At 40.7% G+C, this 21,062-nt stretch overlaps 1 protein-coding gene across 1 annotated transcript in view; it reads left to right on the top strand.

Moving 5' to 3' along the window:
* Positions 1 to 4,106: 4,106 nt before the first annotated feature.
* Positions 4,107 to 21,062, top strand: part of SLC23A2 (solute carrier family 23 member 2) — a 105,228-nt gene continuing 88,272 nt past the window's right edge. Inside the window, exons 1-2 of the mRNA XM_063139372.1 lie at positions 4,107 to 4,188; positions 9,530 to 9,596. The gene's annotated coding sequence lies outside the window, so the exon portion shown is untranslated. The remainder of the gene's footprint in view (positions 4,189 to 9,529; positions 9,597 to 21,062) is intronic.

Here is a 21,062-nt window from a genome sequence, read left to right on the forward strand (position 1 = left end):
TCTATATCCTCTCTTGTACCCATTCCTCTTAACCAATCTCTTAATTTCATTTTATTTCTCTCTATTAAAACTTTACTTAATTTACTTTTTAATTCCTCCGGGAAATTCTTCAACAATATTACCGGTGACAAGGGAGAGCTGCTCGGAAGCAGCGCCCCTTTATATTTACTCCAAATTTCCCAGTGAGTCCTCAAAAGTGGGTTATTTATACCTTCCACCCATTTTTTTTTCCCTTCCATAAAAAAAACATTTTCTAATTTAGTCTCTATATTACTCATGTTTTTTTCTTCCATCCAATCTAAGTTCCCTAATCCTAAAATTGCCTCCATTATATATCTTAATCTATTGGCTGCATAATATAATATAATATTCGGGAGACCCAATCCTCCCTTTTTTTGACTCAAATACCATTTACTTTTGTTTACCCTCGCTTTCTTATCACCATTACAAAAATTATTTATGATCCTTTGCCAACTTTTTAACTCTAATTCTGAAATTTTTATTGGTAGCATCCTAAACACAAAATTTATCCTTGCTAAAATCTTCATTTTTATTAATGCTATTCTTCCAAACCAGGATAAATTTAACCTTTTATATTTTTCCAATTTTACTAAAATCTCTTTTTTTAAAACATTTAAATTTTCTTTCTCTAGATTCTCTAACTTCTGCGTAATTTTTATTCCCAAATATCTAATCTGAGTCTTAACTCTCATTTCTCTTCCCTTTTCTTCCCAATCTTTCTCTTCTTTTTTAGTATAATTAAATAACATCAATTCTGATTTAGACCAATTTATTTTTAACCCCATAACAGCCTCAAATTCTCTCAAATGTTGTTTAATTCTCCCCATCTTCTCTATTGGATTCTTAATCGTCAACAACGTATCATCTGCAAACATATGCAATTTAATTTTTTTTATACTACCAATTCCTTCAATCTCCTCATCCTCTCGTATTGCGTTCGCCAATAATTCCATTACCATTACAAATAGGACTGGTGAGAGCGGACATCCTTGTCTTGTCCCTCTGGCTAGTCGTATCTTATCTGTCACACCATCATTCACTACCACTACGGCTGTATTCTGAGAGTATAACTGTTCTATTATCGCTTTAAATTTATTTCCAAATCCCATTTTATTTAAAACCATCTTTAAGGCTTGCCAGCTCACACAATCAAAAGCCTTGAAAATATCCAATGCCAGAATTCCCGCTTTAACCCTCGACTTATTTATCACCTGAATTGCATTTAATACTCTTCCCACCAAATTAGACATCTGTCTACCTACCACAAATCCACATTGATCCTCCCCTATATATTCCTCTATAAATTTATTCAACCTCCTTGCTAAGATAGTTGAAAAAAGCTTAGCATCCTGATTTATTAATGAAATCGGTCTATATGAATCAGGAACAGTCAAATCTTTATCTGGTTTTGGTATTAAAATTATTAATGAATGCTCCCATGATTCTGGCGTTTTATCCCCTTCCAATATGGAATTATACAAATTTATTAATTTTGGTATTAAAATTCCTTTAAAAACCTTATAATATTCTGGTCCTAAACCATCTACCCCCGGTGATTTACCCGGCTTCAAATTCCCAATTACTTCTTCAACTTCTCCTTGAGTTATTACCTTCTCCATTAACTCTTTATGCTCTATTTTTATTCTCTTCATTGCATATTTTTCTATATAAGCTTCCAACTTTTGTTCTTGAGTATCCTTTCCCTTATACAAATCCTGGTAAAACTCCTGAAATATCTTTATTTTATCCTTCATTGTGTGACAATACTTCCCTTGTTTATCTTTCAAAATCCCTATCCCATTCCTTGCTTTTTCCTTTTGTGTGAGTCTGGCTAGCAATTTAGAATTCCTGTTACTGTTTTCGAAATACTCCCTTTTCATATATATTAGATTCTTTTGGACCTCCTCTAAATTTAAATTTTCTAATTGCTTTTTCTTTGCCTGTATTTCTATTAATTTATGCTTATTTTTATTTTGCCAATAATCTTTCTCCATTTTCTTAATCTCTTCCTCCAATTGTTCTTGCTCTGCTACTTGTTGTCTTCTCAAATTACACATTTCTCTAATAAATATCCCTCTCGATACTGCCTTCATGGTATCCCAAACTACTGCCCTTGATGTTCCTCCTTTCTCATTAATTTCCCAAGCCTCCGTCAATTCACTTTGTATTTTTTCTACCACTTTATTATATTTTAAAAGTTTTGTGTTTAATTTCCACCTAAACGCTTCCTTGTAATTTTTTTTAACTGTAAATTCTAAATTTAACATTGCATGGTCCGTTACCTTTATTACTCCCATTTCCATTTTACACACCTTACTTGCAAACTCTTTTGAAATCAATATATAATCTATTCTAGAATATGTCTGATGAACTGGGGAGTAAAAAGAAAATCCCGGATTCACGCCATTCAGTAAACGCCAACAATCCACATAGTCTTTTTCTCTTACTAATTTATTCAATATAGTAATGTTATTTCTTTTTTCCACGTTTGTGGGGTTTGATCTGTCCACTCTATTGTCCATTACCATATTAAAATCCCCTGCCAAAATTAAATATCCTTCCCTAAACTCCTCTATTTCACTAAATAATTTCATAAAAAACTCTCTATGTTTCTCATTAGGAGCATAAACATTTACTAATGTATATTGTTCACTTTCTATTTGCCCCTTTATCATAAGATATCTACCATTATCATCCTTTTTAACAGTTTTCAGTATAAATCCACTTTTTTTTGAAATCAAAATTGCTACTCCATTTTTCTTTGACGTCCCCAATGACTTTTCATAATAAACAGACCATCTTGTCCGGATTTCATTTACTCCATCAGATTTTTGGTGTGTTTCTTGCAACATAATAATATCTGATCTTTCTTTATTTAACATTTGTTCTATTCTCCTCCTTTTCACGACTGCCCCCAGACCTTTAACATTGAGCGTTGATACTTTAATATTCTTATCCATAATCTCCCTTTTGATTTTCCTTCTGATCCCGCGTGCTCTGTGACTCATAAACAAATACAACAACAATTATAACAATAAACCCTAACCCCCCCATCATCTCCCTCCCTTCCTGTGCCTCTATAACAGCTGCTGGAGCAGGCAGACACACAACTGGTGAAGTTTCTCCACGAGGGACAAGAGGCAGCACAACCGGTTGCATTCCTGCCTGTCACTACTGAGGCAGTTTATAAACCCGGAGGGAGAGAAAATAAAATAAAGTGACGGCGTCCGCGTCCCTCTTTTCTTCCTCTTCTACTAGGGTGACCATATGAAAAGGAGGACAGGGCTCCTGTATCTTTAACAGTTGCATAGCAAAGGGAATTTAAGCATGTGTCATTTGTATATATGGAGAACCTGGTGAAATTTCCTCTTCACCACAACAGTTAAAGCTGCAGGAGCTATACTGTGACCAGATTTAAAAGAGGGCAGGGCACCTGCAGCTTTAACTGTTGTGACGAAGAGGAAATTTCACCAGGTTCTCCATATATACAAATGACACCTGCTGAAATTTCCTTTTCAATACAACTGTTAAAGATACAGGAGCCCTGTCCGCCTTTTCATAGGGTCACCCTGTCTTCTACACCGCCCCATAGCCGAAGCTCTCTGGGGTGGGTGGGTTACATAATCCACGCCCCCCCCCCCCCCAGCCAAGCTTCTCCTCGGGTGAAGTTAGGTCACCGACACTACCTCAGCAGACCTGGGAGTTAACTCCACTCGCTGAGGAAAGGGTGGGTGGGAGTATTTATAAATAAATAAATGGATTCTCACACGGACGGAAACGTAACCGCGCTCACGGGCTCCGCTTTTCGCGCCGCCGCGGGGGTGGTGAGGAGACGGGGTAAAAACGAAGGAGAAGTAGGGGGAAGCGGCCCGTCGCCAACGCCTGAGGGGCCGCGGTCGCGGTGGTCGCCATCTTGAGAGGGGCGGCGCTCGCCTGCCCTGCCTTCCCCTCCTCCTCCTCCTCGCCTTTGCCGTCATCACCGTCCTCCTCCTCCTCCTCCTCCATGCCGCGGCCGCGAGGACTCCTCACTCGCTCCTGCGCCGCCTCAGCCTCTGCCTCCGCGCCGCCGCTCTCCGAGGGATAGCGGACGCTCAAGCTCGCGACGGGCCTCCCTCCCTCTCTCCCGCCGCCGCCGCCGCCATTTCCAGTAGCTTCTAGCAATGGCAGGTGAGGTGAGGGATGAGGGGAAGGTCGCTCGGCTGGAAAAGGGGGAGGGGAGGGGAGGGGGCGAAGATGCGGGCGAGGGGGTGGCACTCTCCCCCCACCTCCCCAAGCCCCGCTTCCCGTAGCGACCCTACTCACCTGCGGGGGGAGGAAGCACCCCCCTACCTATCACCCCACCACCCCTCATCTCCCCCAGGATAGCCATTTCACATCCCTTTCCAAGGAGACGCCTGCCTTCGCCAACCTTCGGGCATCACCTTGCCCCATCAGGCCCACTGCCGCCCCTTCCCCAGTACTTCGCTTCTGTCTCATTCATGCACACCCACCCCGGCCAGTATTGGACCCTCACAACCACCCACCTCCCGTCTACATACATATTTATTTATTTATTTATTTATTACATTTCTATACCGCCCAATAGCCGAAGCTCTCTGGGCGGTTCACAAAAATTAAAATCATAGTAAGACAACCAACAGGTTAAAAGCACAAATACACAATACAATATAAAACGCACAACCAGAATAAAAACCACGCAGCAAAATTGATATAAAATTAAAATGCATATTTTACTCGTTCTCCACCCTCCAAGCATCACCTCACCCCAGAGTAATGAACCTTAACCCTGCCTTAAGTCTGCATCCTTTTGCACTTGCCCTGTATTTCCAGCCCACCCACCCCACCTATAACCCAGTTTGTTTCATCCCTTCCTGCCTTTGGAAATGTACACCCGCTTCTTCTCCATCTTACAATCTTCCCCCTCCTCTAATGTTCAAGTCTCCTCTTCTTTTCTCTCCCTGGATCAGTAGTCAACTTCACCGGTTTCTTCTGTTCGTTTCTCTGCCTTCCCTTGGTCAAATCATGTGCAATCATTTAATTTGTTTGGAAGGTTTTACCCACACACAACCCCAGGCGTGCTGCTAACCTTCCTAATGTGCTCTATGTAATAATAGGACTGCTGCATGCACAGCTGTCACACCCCTCTTGAAATCCTCCTCTCCACGGTGTATCTGGGGCCAGTCATTTACACGCGCACACGCACTCCTTCAATTGCCTTTTCTTTCCTCCTTGCCATCCTCTGATGGTAGATAATGTGCCATCCCCCTTTCCTCCCTGGGCCTTAATCATGGCTGCCATACCAAATTATAGCCTTTGTGGCAAAGCTCACTGCCCAATCACATATTTTCTGAGATGAGCAGTCCAAGGTAGTCCTTACTCCCTAGCTGATTATAATTCTGCCTTTTTACTTCTAGCAATCCATTTCCTACATCTAGGGATGATTGTTTATTTGTATATTAACCCAGTGTCTGTATAGTTTGATCACCCATAACTAGCACCTCATTTTAAAAAAACCACCACCTTTTTATCATATGCTAGATTCATTTCACTACTATTCTCCCTGCAACCCCAATTTCTGTGTATGTTATCTTGGCTCTCTGCTGATGTCTTGGTATTCTACCAGATACTAGCCTCATTTTGCTCCCTTGTTGTATGTATATTAATAGCATCTTAGCCATTCCCTGTGTGATACAAGAGCAAACACAGCTAATAACTGCAGGGTTTTTTGCTTTCAAATTGACTGTTGAAAAGGATAAGGGGATTGAAATAGGTTAGTGCCAGTGAGAATCTTCTGTCTGATGAAAAATGAATGCTCACCCCCAACACTGGTGGGTGTAACCTCTCTTGTTCATTTGAATGCCCATCTTTCTTTGAAACAAAATGGGTGGCGGACATGTAAGGCTTGTAAATCAGGTAAAGGATTTAGGTTAATTCACCTGCAGTCATGGATTGCTTTCTCTGTCTGATCCCTTTCTGGTGATTTGGTTTGAGCTGATTTGAAATTGATGCCAGAATAATGCATTTCTTTGGTTTTTCTTCCTCTTATACTTGAATGCATTTTTTCTATACTAAAATATTGGAGGACAAGGAATTAACTCGGAGAGCAGCATAATTAAAACCTTTACCCAGCTAGTAGATCAAATATATTCTCTAAGAGCTGAATGATACTGTTGATACCTATTAGTATCACATTCTTAAAAGATAATAAGTTTGCATGCAGCACTCTATACTTGTTCATTTTTCATCCCTCCCTTTTGAAATTGACATAGTAATTCCCCTGCTCTTCAAAGATAAGCTCCTAACAGAGCCTTGATCTGTTCCTAAGGCTTTTTCTTTCATGAGGAGCACTTGCCACATAAGTGTATAACTTATGTGGCAAGTAGCTAATACAAGGGTTGCAATTAAATTCTGGCTGCATTCAGACAACACGATTGTCAGCGGTGGGGTAATAATCAACTTGACAGTTGTTTATCTCGTGGGTACTCCTCACACAACATGATAACAATCAACCGAGGTGTGGATTAGAATCAGTGTTGAGTTGACTATTAGACCACGCTGAGTTGACTCACTCATCCCCTGCCCTCTCTCCCCCATCAGGACCCCCTAGTATTCCATCAGCCATTGATGCCAGAAAGCTGAAGAAATAACCAATGGTGCCGAGGAAATAACCAATGGTGCCCTCCACACAACATGATAACCAAAGGTGGTTCAACTAGCCAACTCTGTACAGCGTTGGTTATTTCATCCAAATAACCAACCGTTGGTTTAAAAACTCCCTCCACATAACACGATAACCCTGGTGGGTTAAATAACCAACCGTTGACTATTTAAACCACCATTGGTTATTGTGTTGTCTGAACCCAGTCTCCAGGTAAGGTTCTTGGATATGGGCTCATTGTCAGGTTAATATAAAATAGATCAGACTATTAGTTTCTTCAAAATCTCTGTAGTGAAGGTCTTTCCTCCATCCTTTAATTGACTTTTAAAAAGTAGCAGTTGGTGTTATGTGAGTGCAGTCATACGCGTCTATCAATGCAGGATTAACTGGTGCTCTACAATTCTGCAATAAATATTTCATTTCTGTGCTATTTACATGCTACAATTCATGCACCAATGATTTCATTCCAGCCACTTCTATCTTCATTGAACGCTCAGTCCCCTCTAGAAAAGCAGAGGATGAATTCAATAATATAAATTTGCCTTAGATGACTGAAACGATTGCTTCCCCATGTCAGAATCAACTGCAGTGTCTTATAAGGACGTTGGGTCAATGAGTGCTGGTTAGTGAGGTTTTAGAAATAGAAATCCCCCCCTGCCCGCAACTGGGAACACGGTGCTAAAGAGAGATCAGAAGCTCATTGTGGACACCCCACCCCTCATTATATGATGTGTAACTATTAAGATTTGAGCATTTTGGGATGGTGAGTGACTCTTGGGAAGAGGCAGCATAGCAAATAACAGCATGGCTTTAGCCGCCCAATACTGACTGGAAATTAACAAGGCTGCATTAGGATGAATAGAATCTTACCACAACATGTGAGCCAAGAACTTTGTTTATTTACAACGTTTCCTTTGATGGTTTATTCTTGCACTCCAGCAACACTGGGAGCAGGTTATGCCCCCCACTAAGTTCTTGACATTACTAGACCATAGGTTAAGATGCGACCTTACTTAGATGGCTTCCAATAATCTTTTTTAATAAACAAAATAATCCAGTCTAGTTATAGAATGATTTTATGTCCTGCAATACTGTTGATAGAAAGCTTAGTCTGAAATATAATGAAATGTTCCAGTGACAGGAATAAAAGTTCTTCTGAAAAAACAAGACAGAGGAAAAGAACAACTTGGGGGAGGTGTTTGTGTGTGTGTGTGTGTGTAGGGGGGGGAGTTATACGGTCTATGCTCTGTAAACTCCTGCCTACCTTTCCCAGACATTATTCTCCATTCACAGTAATATATGCAGAGGTGTGACCTATTTCTCTGCTTTACAATTCGACCAGGAATTAAGGTGGAGCATCATATACTTTACTAGTATGAGTTACAGCTGAAACCACAAATCCAAGCACCATCAATTCTTGCCAGTCTAGTTCCTTGGGAAATCTCTGTTTTCCCTCTGACCTATCTTATAACTTTTGCACTACATTCCTCGGTTCTAGTAAATCTTTGAAATAGGTCTCATTGATCTCAATTGAACTTGTTTCCAAGGAACTATGTTTGAAATCAAATGGATTAACTGAAAACACAATTTCTCCCCTCTTTAGATATCTAAACTGCTCCCCTTCAACTTTTAGAAGTTCAGTTGTTTATTTCTGCAGATCCTTCAAGAAAGGGTAACTGAGCTGGCATAATTAGGTAGCCTAAGCCTCATGTGCATGATCTCAAATATCACCAGTGTAACTGAGAGCTATTTGGGTATGTAGACAGTTGGAAAATTAATGTACTAAAGATAATGACTGAACAATTAACTGTACGAAAGGTATGCAGTTAAGGCGCAGCAGTTTCTCTGTTTGTGATCAAGCACATATACGTTGTTGTTGTTGTTGTTGTTGTTATTATTATTATTATTATTATTATTATAATATACAGTGACCGCAGCTCAGATATGAGGGAGGAACTTGACAGAATTCATGGACACACTTAGAATAGCAGTATTCCAGATGAAATACTGTAATTGCTATCTGTATGCCAAGGATAGTTGACAAGTCAACATGTGGATTCCTATACATTTAACAGCTGTGTAGGTGCAGATTTTTAAACCCTTGCAGCATGTCAAGCTGCACCTGTTGAAAATCTCTCTTTTACATCACTTATTGCAGAACTTTATGCAAAAAGGGTTTGTAATTACAATTACAAGATAATTATAACTTCCAGGAAGGACTATAGCTCAGCAGTAGAGCACTTGCTTTGCATGCAGAACGTCCTGTGTGTAATTCCTGGCACCGTGTAGAGGTAGAGCAGGAGCAGCTCCTACCTGAAACCCTGGAGAGCTGCTGCCAGTCAGTGTCAACAATACTGGGCTAGATGGACCAATGGTCTGACTCACTGTCCTGGTTTGCATGATACAGTGGGCTCATCGGGGGTTGTTTAAACTCCATTGAGCCACAGTGCATTCCAGGCAAGTGCAGGTGACATTTTGAATTGTTTGTTGGAGGGCTATGCGAGGGTTGTTTAATTCTCAAATAACCTTCGGTAGTTGGATTCTCATGACATAGCAAGTCCTGCATGGCATATTCAAAATGTCACCTGGCCCACACCGGGGCTTATTAGGTGTTAAATTACCATGGTAAGCTGGCTGTGTCATGCAAACTGGACCAGTAAGGCAGCTTCCTATATTCATGTAAACGAAATTCCAGAAACATAAACTAATGAAAGATGCTGAAACTTTCTTTTTAGGTGAAGCCAATCTTGTTTCTGAAAATGTTTGGTTAATGAATAATAATGTTTAATTTAAAAAATCTCTGTTGAAAAGCTGTTCAATAAGTTAAAATGTACTTTTTGTTTTACTCAGAATCTGTGGGAAGAGGATATGAACAGTCGAGCTAAGTGTGGGAATGGCCATTGTGATGTAGTGAAAGGTAGGAACAAGATAAATACTGAAAAGTAAATATGCATGCCATGGTCCACTGGTGTCTTCAAAGTTGGAATGGGATGTATTTAAACTAGAATTTGTTTTGACCAGAATCATATCTTTGGTTTTGATAAAAGACTTGTAAAAACTCCATCTAGTGATTTTGTGGTGAAACTAGAGGTGCAAGGAGCTTTATCGTAGTGCTTATCTCTCTTCTAAATGACAGAAGATCAAAAGCTCAGCTGTTTACAAATTAGTCTGACATTCCTCTGTGAAATCTTGTGGCTTGCACAGTTGACTAATGGAGACCTGTCAGATTAAATTCCCCTTGTATGTTAATATGGCAACACCACTCCAAATAGATCTGAAGCAGCCAGTCTTTGGTATCACGTCTCTGTTTCACTGTCATGCCGCCACCCTTTTCAGTGGAAATTTTTAGATTCTTGGGTAGTATCCTACAGGCCTGCTCTGCCTCTGTTAGTTCTATTGTGCTTGTAGGCCCCACTGCTTGTGCAATGGTAATTGGCTTCTCTAAAAATAATCCCAGAAATGAGCGGAAATGCTTGTTTCTGGATTGGAATAAGGTTGGCGGAGGTTCCTTATGCAAGCTCCAGGGACCTGCCCCATTTCCATTCATTTTGTTTAAAAGCCCCATTGCATGTGTGGTGTGTCCCACAAGTGAATGGACAAAATAGGATCCTACTCTGAACATGTTCTGAACATTTCTTGCATGTGTTCAGATATTTGCAACCAGGCTTGTCATGTTAAATGGCATAAGACATTTTGTGCCATAATGCTTTTTAAAAAAGCATACCTGATTTTCAGATATATTGACACAGATCTTTCTTGCAAGGCATATATACTAAAACCTTTGTACAACACACACAATTTTTTTTCCTTTGGACCTGTGGTGTTACCCCACAGTTTAGTATCTTGTATACGTCTAGATAAGTATGTCTGGTAAGTATGGAATGTTAGAACTGAGAGGGTGTGGTTTGTGATATCATAGGTGGGGTGAGGAAAGGAGTATATAAGGAAAGCGTTGGGAGTTTGTGAGAGGTGTGAGAGTTTGAGGCGTGAGAGAGAGTTGTTTATTGAGGTGTTTGGATTCTAGGGACTTAGGATTGGTGTGAAGACAGTGAGGTGGTTGGCGTGCGGAGAGTTTGGATTGGGCAGGATTGAAAGTATTACATTTTTATTTAAAGCTTTTAAATAACAATAAACTTATTTTTATTTTGTTAGCTACCAAATACCACGGGTCAGCTTGCCATTATTTACCTGCCTTACAGTTATTAAACACCTACACCAGATTATACCCACAGTATATTTAGAGCAGATCCAATATTAAACCTGTTTCCCTCATAGCTAGGGGAAAGGTTTTATTTAACCCTTCCTCAGGTTTTCAAGTAGTGGCGCTTGGCCTGAGAAGGGTTTATGCGATGGGCCTAGTGTAAAGGTCGGCGATGTTGCAGGACCCTCTGACAGTATTGTATTATTTATTTATTACATTTCTATACCGCCCAATAGCCGGAGCTCTCTGGGCAGTTCACAAAAATTAAAAACATTCAAAGTATAAAACAACAGTATAAAACCATAATATAAAATACAATATATGCGAGTATATAAATAATTCTAAATATTTGCCCTATTCTTTAAATTTGGTGCTTTCTATTTATTTTATTTATTTATTACATTTATATACCACCCCATAGCTGAAGCTCTCTGGGCGATTTACAAAAGTTTGGATACTACTCAATATTTGTACTTAAATAGAAGTTCATTCATCTTCTTTCACTACTCCCTGGTTGATCTGCAGAATGCAGAAATGACCCGGGTGGTTGATACAGTTGCTCCTGAGCACCTTCTATTGAATAGAGCTCATACTGCTCTGTGATATACCCTGCAGCTGAGAGCGATGAAGGGACTTGAGTGCAGATGGAGAAGAACTAATGGATGTAATCAAATGCTGGTGTGTGCCTACAGTAATGTCTATTCAGGAGTAGTGAGGGTGGCAAAAACAACAACAACAATTTCTTGCTACCTGTATTGAATTATCTATCTGCCGCAAAGCAGAGCTTTCCAGACTTGTCCAGGGATTATTACGTGCCGTCCCCAAGGATATTGTAGACCCATCTGAGGCCTGCTGTAATACATTTGCTAGGCACTTTCAGAATAAAATCTATTGCATCTACCAGGACTTAGACTCCAGTGTTACAGCAGGTGAAGTATCCAGAGTACATCCTTGTCCAGTTTCCTTAGATAAATTTGAGATGGTACAGCTTGAGGGTGTTGACAAGGTGCTTGGACAGGTTCATGTGACCACTTCCTTATTGGATCCTTACTCCCCTTGGCTAATAAAAACTAGAAGGGAGGGAACTGCTGGCTGGGCCAAAGAAGTGATTATTGTCTCTCTACAAGAAGGAGTGGTCCCAGGCTGACTGAAAGAGGCGGTAGTGAGACCACTGCTGAAAAAATCTTCGCTAGACCTGGAAAATCTTAATAATTATAGGCCGGTTACTTATATTCCATTCCTGAGCAACGTCCTTGAGCGGGTGGTTGCGAGCCAACTCCAGACAATCTTGGACGAGACTGAATATCTGGATCCGTTTCAGTCAGTTTGCAAATTCTGACAAAGATATTTAAATGTCCAATCTCAAAAATCCAATTCTTTATAATGTGAATTAATTTTGAACATTCCAGGCGCTGTTAGTCATCTCCTCCTGTGATGCTTTGATTTACTTTTTGTATGGTCAGGCAACTTAATAAAATCATGTTGTTGTTCAGAGCGGTTCCCACCGATTCCCCTCTGTTCTCTTCGACCGCCATCGCAGCAACATTATTGAGAGACTTCTCTTCTTGAATTCTTCAGGCATTTGTTTCTTCCTTATATACGTCTGCGGCGTATTCTAGGATCGGCTAACCTGTCCATGCTCTCTCCTTCGGAAGAATGTTGGCTTCCCACTGACCGTATTTTTTGCCCTTGACGAGTTAAACTCTGGAGGAAGTTCATCACCAACTGGTGAAGAGCCCGTGAGAGCTCTCTCCCCCACTGGTACAGGCTGGCCTGTTTCTGGCGCTGACTCCTCTACTTCACAGTCTGATTCTGATACCTGAAACACTTTCTTCCAACCCAGGGGGAACAGGGCTAGACATGACATCCAGTTAGATCACACAGCTTTTGACAGGGGAATCGGACTCCCAGACCTGTGCAGGGCTGCAACCTGGTCTCATCCCACCACCTTTGTGAGAAATTACCAGCTCGATGTTCGGAAGGGCTGTACTCCTGTCAATATTGGCATAGACACCTACCCTCCTGCCTGATATGTCAGCTTGCTATTCGCCCGTAGTGTGATGCACAGAGACCACGAAGAAGAAAGACAGGTTGCTTACCTGTAACTGAAGTTCTTCGAGTGGTCACCTGTGCATTCACACAACCCACCCACTGTCTCTGCTACAGTGTTCATGCCTGCATGGATACGGTAGCGACACTTCTGGTGTCGGGTAACAATGGGATGATATGTATTATAAGACCTTTTGGTTCCGAGGCCACGATGTCGGTCTCCGTGAACTGAGGGGAATGGCTGGGAATCTCTCTGAGCATGCACACGGCGCCGTGGGGGTGGGGTTCCCACCCATAATGCCTTAGCTTTAGAAGTTTCCCGATGCTGCTTCGTGCAGGCACAGAGCCCATGGTGTGAATGCAGAGATGACCACTCGAAGAACTTCAGTTGCAGGTAAGCATCCTGTCTTTGCTCATTTGAACACAAGGGCCACATGCCAATATAGAGTGATGGTACTGGATTGTGTACCAAGTTCCCAGAACTTTCCAGAAACAAAGATGGTAATTACTTTGCAAAACAAAAACAACCCCCACACACACACAAAACAAAAAAAACCCATCCCACTTGGCTGATAAACATTCATAATTTGCAAAAAATAGTTAATATAGTATATGACTTGTATCATATTGCTTGCCTTGGAAGTAAAATATGATTGTTTCTTTCACATAGAAAAGCAGGCTTTTTTACAGACTTGGTTTGGACAACACGATTACCAACAGTGGGTTAAATAGTTAACAGTTGGTTATTGTGTCGTCTGTTGGGACTTTTTAACACCACAGTTCGTTATTTGTCCAAAATAACCAGTGCAAATAAACACTGCAGAGTTGATAATTTGAACAACCACTGGTTATTGTGTCGTGTGTTGGACACCATTGACTATTTCATTGCGCATGGTTATTTTTGGTGACTACAGAGTCCCCTGGCAAGAGCGACCAAAACGGTGGCTGCCACTCTAGTCCATCTGGCAGAATTTGCAACAACAGCTGATGGGATACCAGCAGGGTAACTGAGGAGGGAAGAGAGTGGGGGATGTGTCAATCAAACACACTGTTGACTAATAGTCAACTCAACACTGTCCTCAATCCACACCACAGTGTGGAGAATGCCCCCTCGATATTCAACCGTGGAGTTGACTGTTAACCCACAATTGGCTTTGTATTGTCTAAACACAGCCTCAGTGCCTTTGATAGAGGGCCGTAAATGGAGTTTTAAGTTATGTGTATAACTTAACATGCTAGTTGATCTTAATTTCATGTAAAGCAAATTATTATTATTATTATTATTATTATTATTATTATTATTATTGAAATGACTGTTAATAGAAGTGGGGTTTTTTTTGTCTAAGAATCTAATTTATATATTTTTAAAAACCATTTTAATAATTTAAACCATTGTTTTTTTATTTATCCTGCTTTCCTGAAACTTGCCACTCAAGTGTTTAATTTTATGGGATGCATACGTAGACTTTTGTTCTTTAGTAGAAGAAAAGTAAAAGTAAGCACAGACAATCCAATCTCTTAAATTCTCAAAATTACACAAGAGCATGAGACTGTTTGACCTCCAGATACAGAAACATTATCTTAGTTATGAGTTGCAGTAAATCCTTTGGAGAGTGTGTGACCTTGCACCACAGTTGTCATTTTTAGCAGTACTTCTGTAATGCATTCTATAACCAAAGGTGCTCACTCATCATGGATGAGTAATGATCACTGCTGTGCTAGCAATTCTCTATTGTCATTCGTAGCAATGCAGCACAAGATATTTGAGTGGATTCAGATGTAATTCCAAACCATAGGTTGATACATGAATGAGCAGCAGTGAGCTGCAGGCTCATATGCTACTTTTTCTTTCTCCCTGCCCATTCTTTCCTTGTGCATTATAATATCTAAGCCCACTTCAGAGTTCACAGGAAATCCTAGCTTGCTATTGCATCTGAACTAGAGATATAAAATTTCTGGAAATGTTGAGCCTAGAGGGTGGGGGGAAACCTCTTTTTCAGGGAGAGGGAGGGAGAAGACATGAATTTTGAGCTATGAGAAAAAGTTTTTTTTTTAAGGGGGAAAACAAATTTTTCGGGGAAATGGAAAAATAGACAATACTTACTTTTTTAGTGCTCTAAATCACTTTGTTGCTTTAACACAGCCTTCCCCAACCTGGTGCCCTCCAAATATTTTGGATTTTAACTCCCATCAGCCTCAGGCAGCATGGCCAATGGTCAAGAATGCTAGGCACTGTAGTCCAAACCATCCGGAGGGCACAAAGTTGGGGAATGATGCTGCTTTAGGAACATAAAGTAGCATTTATGTTTCTAAAGTTATTTATTTTATGTATAACTTAGTCTGCTCATGGAATTATCATTATATTTTAAAACTTTTCAAAGTAAGCTCAGCTAGTAAATGTGTAATACTTGTGTGAATAGATTAGAACTACATTAAATTATTACTACTACATTCTTCGGAGCAATAATTTTAATAAGAAATGAAAGCAATAATTTTGCTGGGAATCTTATAGAGAGATTTAAAAATACATTTTCTCCATGGTTATTTCCAGACATTTCATGTCTCTCAACTTTCCATAAAAGTGTTCTTATTACATAGTTTTTAGAAATCATCTTGTGGGGACTAAAAACCGGGTAACAATATATAAATACTTTGTCTTAAATTCTAAAAGGAAATATTACATAATCCAAAGCTGTTAAGTTTCCCCAATTTTTCGGTGGGGGGCAGTTCTCAGGGAAAACCCCCAGTCATTTTCCAATTTTTTCCATCCCCCCAACCCCCGTGGGCATATTCACATCTTTAGTTTGAGCATAGCAAACCTTGGTTTGCTCAAACTATAGCTTGTCTACAAATCAGGGTTCCAAACCCGGGTTTAATCCTAGTATGTGAACCTAGTTTACAGGCAAACCATGGTTAGAGCAACAAACCATAATGTGGTGCATTGGTACACAATAATTTACTGAGAATCTAAAAGTAAAAAAAATCACGGCACAGAAATGGGAGGTGGGTGTCCAAGGCCTGCTGCTGACTATGTATGTAATACCAAACCAAGGTTTCATGTTATATCTGAGTGTACTCATTGTGTCTCCCTTCTGTGATGTGGTACATTGATTGCCAAATTAGATTCAGCACTTCTTGTTTCAGTAAAAGCTCTCATTTCTGGAAGCTTCATAAGTCCACTTTGCTTGGCTTCTGCAGCTCTTCATTTTACTGCTTTATTTCTTATGTTCCGTATTCCAGAATCTATTTTAGATATGGAGCGGTATATAACTATTGTAAATAAATGAATAAATAAATTAAATGGTCACAATTTTTAAGATTTATCTGTCATCTATGGGGTTTTTTTCTGGAACTTGTTTAACCTTCCTGTCCATCTGGTGATTTCATATGACACAATAGAACCTTAAATGAGGCATGATAGCTGTTGTCTCTCTGCTGCTACCAATGTCTGACCCACCAAGTGAACACAATCAATCAAATCCTCTACTAGCAAATGAGGAGAGGGTACTCTGAAACACAGTAATTTAAATCTGCTGAAGTTCCTCATCTTAACATGCAGGCAGGTAACATACCTCAGCCTTCCCTAACCTGGTGCCCTCCAGATGCAACTTCCATGATTTCCACCCAGCATGGCCAGTCCAGCACATCTGGAGGGCACCAGGTTGGAAAAGGCTGAGAAATAGGAAGTGTTAACATGTATATCAGTTTCTTAGCAAAGATTAATGATATGCAAAATGTCCAGTATCAGTCCAGGGAATGTATATCCTTTGCAGGTAAGATAGTCTGATTCACCCAAGTTTGCAAGCTTCACTGGTTTTTAAGTGGAAGCTAGAATGTGTGTTTTTGAGCTGGTATTATAACACTTGAAGCTGTACTGATGCATGAAGTTTAGAAGCTGGAGCTCAGAATTTGTGGAAGAAAGCACAATGGGAGATCTAGTATGCTCAGGGGGCTGAAGTTCAAGCATTATATAATAGTAATAATAGAATATTTATTTCTTACTCGCCTCTCCCTCTGGATTGAGGCGGGGAGCAACATTAAATACAGCAATACAATACATAAAACTGGTTAAAAGAGCATATAAAACCGATAACAATCACAACATCTTAAAATTCTTAGGTTCAAAATTCCATCTGGGTAGGCCTGCTGGAAGAGATGAACATCATGAGATGTTCTTAGCAGTAAAGGAATCATGTTGTCATTAAAATAATCTGTATTGTGGCTCCAGACTCCTTAATGGCAGAATGAGACTAATATAAGCAGTAGGAGGTAATTTTCTTAGAAAGCAGCTTGACTGAAGTAGGGATAGCTATCAATTAGACTTTCTGGATTCTGCCATTTGATCTTCCATTCTTGCTTGGCTCCACCATCACTGTTTCTCCACTTTAAGATCTAAACACAAGTGCAAACACAAATCTTTTAGTATTTATGGCTATAGAAATTCACTTGAAAACAATAAGTTTGGTGTCTGTCAGAAGCTTAGGACTTCTGAAATTATGCCTCTCTTGGGTTTTGGAGTAAAATATTATTTTAACATTAATGTCCTGCCTAGTACTTTGACAAATAAATGCCATGAAGTAGAATAATTTTACTGATTTGCTTCTTGAACATGTTTCTTTGCTTGTCTTATGAGCAAGCAAGCTCCTGACTCTGATGTTAGGAAATTCCAGCTGTGGCAATAATTAAAAGCCCCAAAATTATCTGGAAATTGGTATCTGGTTGCTGACTTGGAGCTGAGCAGAAGCAGGGAAAAGCAGCTGGCCCAGCTCAAGGAGGAGCTAGAAAAGTAAGCCAGATTCCCAGGGAGCGAGCGAACAGGAAGAGCAAACAGGAGTTTGGCAGGGGGAGTTTGTGGGGAGGCCAAGGGGGAGGCCTCTAAATAATAATAATAATAATAATAATAATAAAAATAAATAAATAAAATAAAAATAAAAAAGAGGTGGGGGAAAAAAGGAAAGCATAAAGAGAAAAAAAAACCCCACAAAACCACCACCAAACAAAAGCAAAAAAAACCCCAAAAGATTACTTTCCCTTAAGACATCCTCATATAGTTGTGTACCTTCAGAGAGGACACAACAAAGCAAAGGCAATTCTACTATAATCAAAAAGGAAAAAAACAAAAGCAGAAATCGACATTATGGATGGAAAGGAGTCCCTAGAGGTAGTGACCTGCAAAGGGTGTGCAATGTTCGTGTTTCTGCCTGAGCTCAACATGGCGTACACCTGCAACAAGTGCAAGCTGGTGGCACTTTTGGAAGAAAAAGTGAGAGGACTTGAGCAGCGAGTGTCCACCCTCCAAGGAATAAGAGAAGTCGAGGAGTTCTTAGACCGAACGGTGGAACTGCAACAGCAACAAGAAGCACATGAGATTGAAGAACAACAGCCAGCTGAAGCAGAAGTGGAGTATGCTGAGGGGAGGAAAGCCAATGAAGAGGAAACTCCCTGGAAAAGAGTGACAGTTAGAAGAGGAATTAGAGGGCGTTCTGCACCGGTGGAGCCATTGCAGTTAAGCAACCGCTTTCAGCTTCTGGAGAATGAGACTGAAGGACAGTTTGCAGAGGAAGAAGTACAGGAGGCACCATGCAACAGTGACCAAGAGACAGAAGGTAGGTCAACCAAGAAGAAGCGAAGAGTAGTCGTTGTGGGAGACTCCCTGCTGCGTGGGATTGAAACCCAAGTATGTCGTGAAGACCCATGGACTCGCCAGGTGTGCTGTCTCCCTGGAGCACAGATTAGAGATGTGACTGAAGGGTTACCGAAGCTCATAAAGCCCACGGACACATACCCCTTTCTTCTCATCCATGTGGGAACAAATGATGTCGCCAAGCAGAGCTACAAAGAAATCATTTCAGACTTTGAAGTTCTGGGAAGGAAACTGAAGAACTTTGGGGCCCAGGTAGTTTTCTCATCCATCCTCCCGGTTCTTGGAAGAGGATTAGAAAGGGAAAGAAAAATACTCCGGATGAACGACTGGCTTCGAAAGTGGTGCCGTCGTGAGAGTTTTGGATTCTGGGACCACGGGCTACGCTACTTGGAACATGGACTGCTGGCAAGGGATGGGTTGCACCTCACAAGGGCTGGAAAGAATGAGTTCGGCCACAGCATGAAGAACTTCATCAGGAGGGCTTTAAACTGAATCTTGCGGGGGTGGGAGACGTAAATTTTGAGGCAACAATGGATGAAGGCCAATGCACCACAGTACAGAGAACAGCTCCAACAGAGTCCCAAAATAGTGTCTGCAACAAGGTAGGAACAAAGCCAGACTATAAAACACATGGTCTTCGATGTCTATATACTAATGCCCAGAGCATGGGAAACAAACAGAACGAACTTGAACTCTTATTACATGACGGCAAATACGACTTGATAGGTATAACTGAAACTTGGTGGGATGACTCCCATGACTGGAATATAGCAATTGAAGGATATAACTTGTTCAAAAAGAACAGAAGAAATAGAAAGGGAGGTGGAGTTGCACTATATGTTAAAAATACCTATCCCTGCACAGAAATACAGGCGGATGAGATTGGGAGCCCTGTCGAGAGCGTCTGGATTAAAATAAATGGGGCTAGGAATAAAAAGAATATGATAATCGGAGTCTACTACCGACCACCCAATCAAGGAGAAGACGAGGACGAAACTTTTGAGAAACAAATTGCCAGTGTTTCAAGGAAGTGTGATGTAGTAGTGATGGGGGACTTCAATTACCCTGATATCTGTTGGGAGACCATTACTGCCAAAAGCGGCCCTTCCAAGAAATTCCTGACATGTATGGGTGATAACTTTCTCCTACAGAAAGTGGTGGAAGGAACTAGAGGGTCAGCAATCCTTGACTTGTTATTGACCAATAGGGATGACTTAGTGGATAAAGTGGCAGTTACGGGAACTCTGGGGGAAAGTGACCACGTCATACTTGAATTCTTGATTATGAAGGAGACAAAAGTCGAGCGTAGCCATACACGTACTCTGGATTTTAGGAAAGCTGATTTTAATAAACTCAGAACTATAATAAGTAAGGTCCCGTGGCAAGGGAGCCTAAAAAGAAAAGGAGTGCAGGATGGGTGGGAGTATCTAAAAAATGAAATTTTAAAGGCACAGTTACAAACAATTCCAACAAGGAGAAAAGATAGAAGACAACAGAGGAAACCAATGTGGCTCCACAAAAAGCTTATTGATGAACTGAAAACAAAAAGGGATACATATAGGAAGTGGAAGGAAGGCCAGGCTACAAAAGAAGAGTACAGACAAGTGGCGCAGAAGTGCCGAAATGGCGTCAGGAAGGCTAAAGCTGTGAATGAGCTGAGATTAGCGAGGGATGCTAAAAGCAATAAAAAGGCTTTCTTCAGATACGTGAGTAGTAAAAGACAGAGGAAAGAAATGGTGGTTCAACTGCTTAATGAGGATGGCAAATTGATAACAGACGACAAACAAAAGGCTGAAGTGCTCAATTCCTACTTTGCCTCGGTCTTCTCCCAAAAGCGGATCTATGACCCCCCTGGAAAAAGTGAAGCAGAAGTTGAAGGGGCAGGATTGCAGTTTGAGATTGATAAACAAATGGTCAAAGAACACCTAATTTCCTTGAATGAGTTCAAATCCCCAGGGCCCGATGAACTGCATCCAAGAGTAATGAAGGAGCTAGCGGAAGAACTCTCAGAACCTTTGTCTATTATCTTTGCAAAATCATGGAAGACGGGTGAGGTGCCGGACGACTGGAGGAGGGCTAACGTTGTCCCTATCTTCAAAAAGGGCAAAAAGGAGGAACCTGGGAACTACAGACCAGTCAGCCTGACATCCATCCCTGGGAAAATTCTGGAGCAGATTATAAAGAAGTCAATCTGTAAACACCTTGAAATCAATGCAGTGATTACTAGAAGCCAACATGGATTTGTCAGGAACAAATCCTGTCAGACTAATTTGATCTCATTTTTTGATAGGATAACCTCCCTTGTGGACTGTGGGAATGCTGTGGATGTCATATATCTTGACTTCAGCAAAGCTTTTGACAAAGTACCACATGACATTCTGATTAACAAACTAGCTAAAAGTGGGCTAGATGGAACAACTATTAGGTGGATCCACAGTTGGCTACAGAATCGGACTCAAAGAGTACTTATCAATGGAACCTTCTCAAAC

This window comes from Elgaria multicarinata, chromosome 12, assembly GCF_023053635.1.
Source record: "Elgaria multicarinata webbii isolate HBS135686 ecotype San Diego chromosome 12, rElgMul1.1.pri, whole genome shotgun sequence".
In the NCBI taxonomy this organism is placed as follows: Eukaryota; Metazoa; Chordata; class Lepidosauria; order Squamata; family Anguidae; genus Elgaria; species Elgaria multicarinata.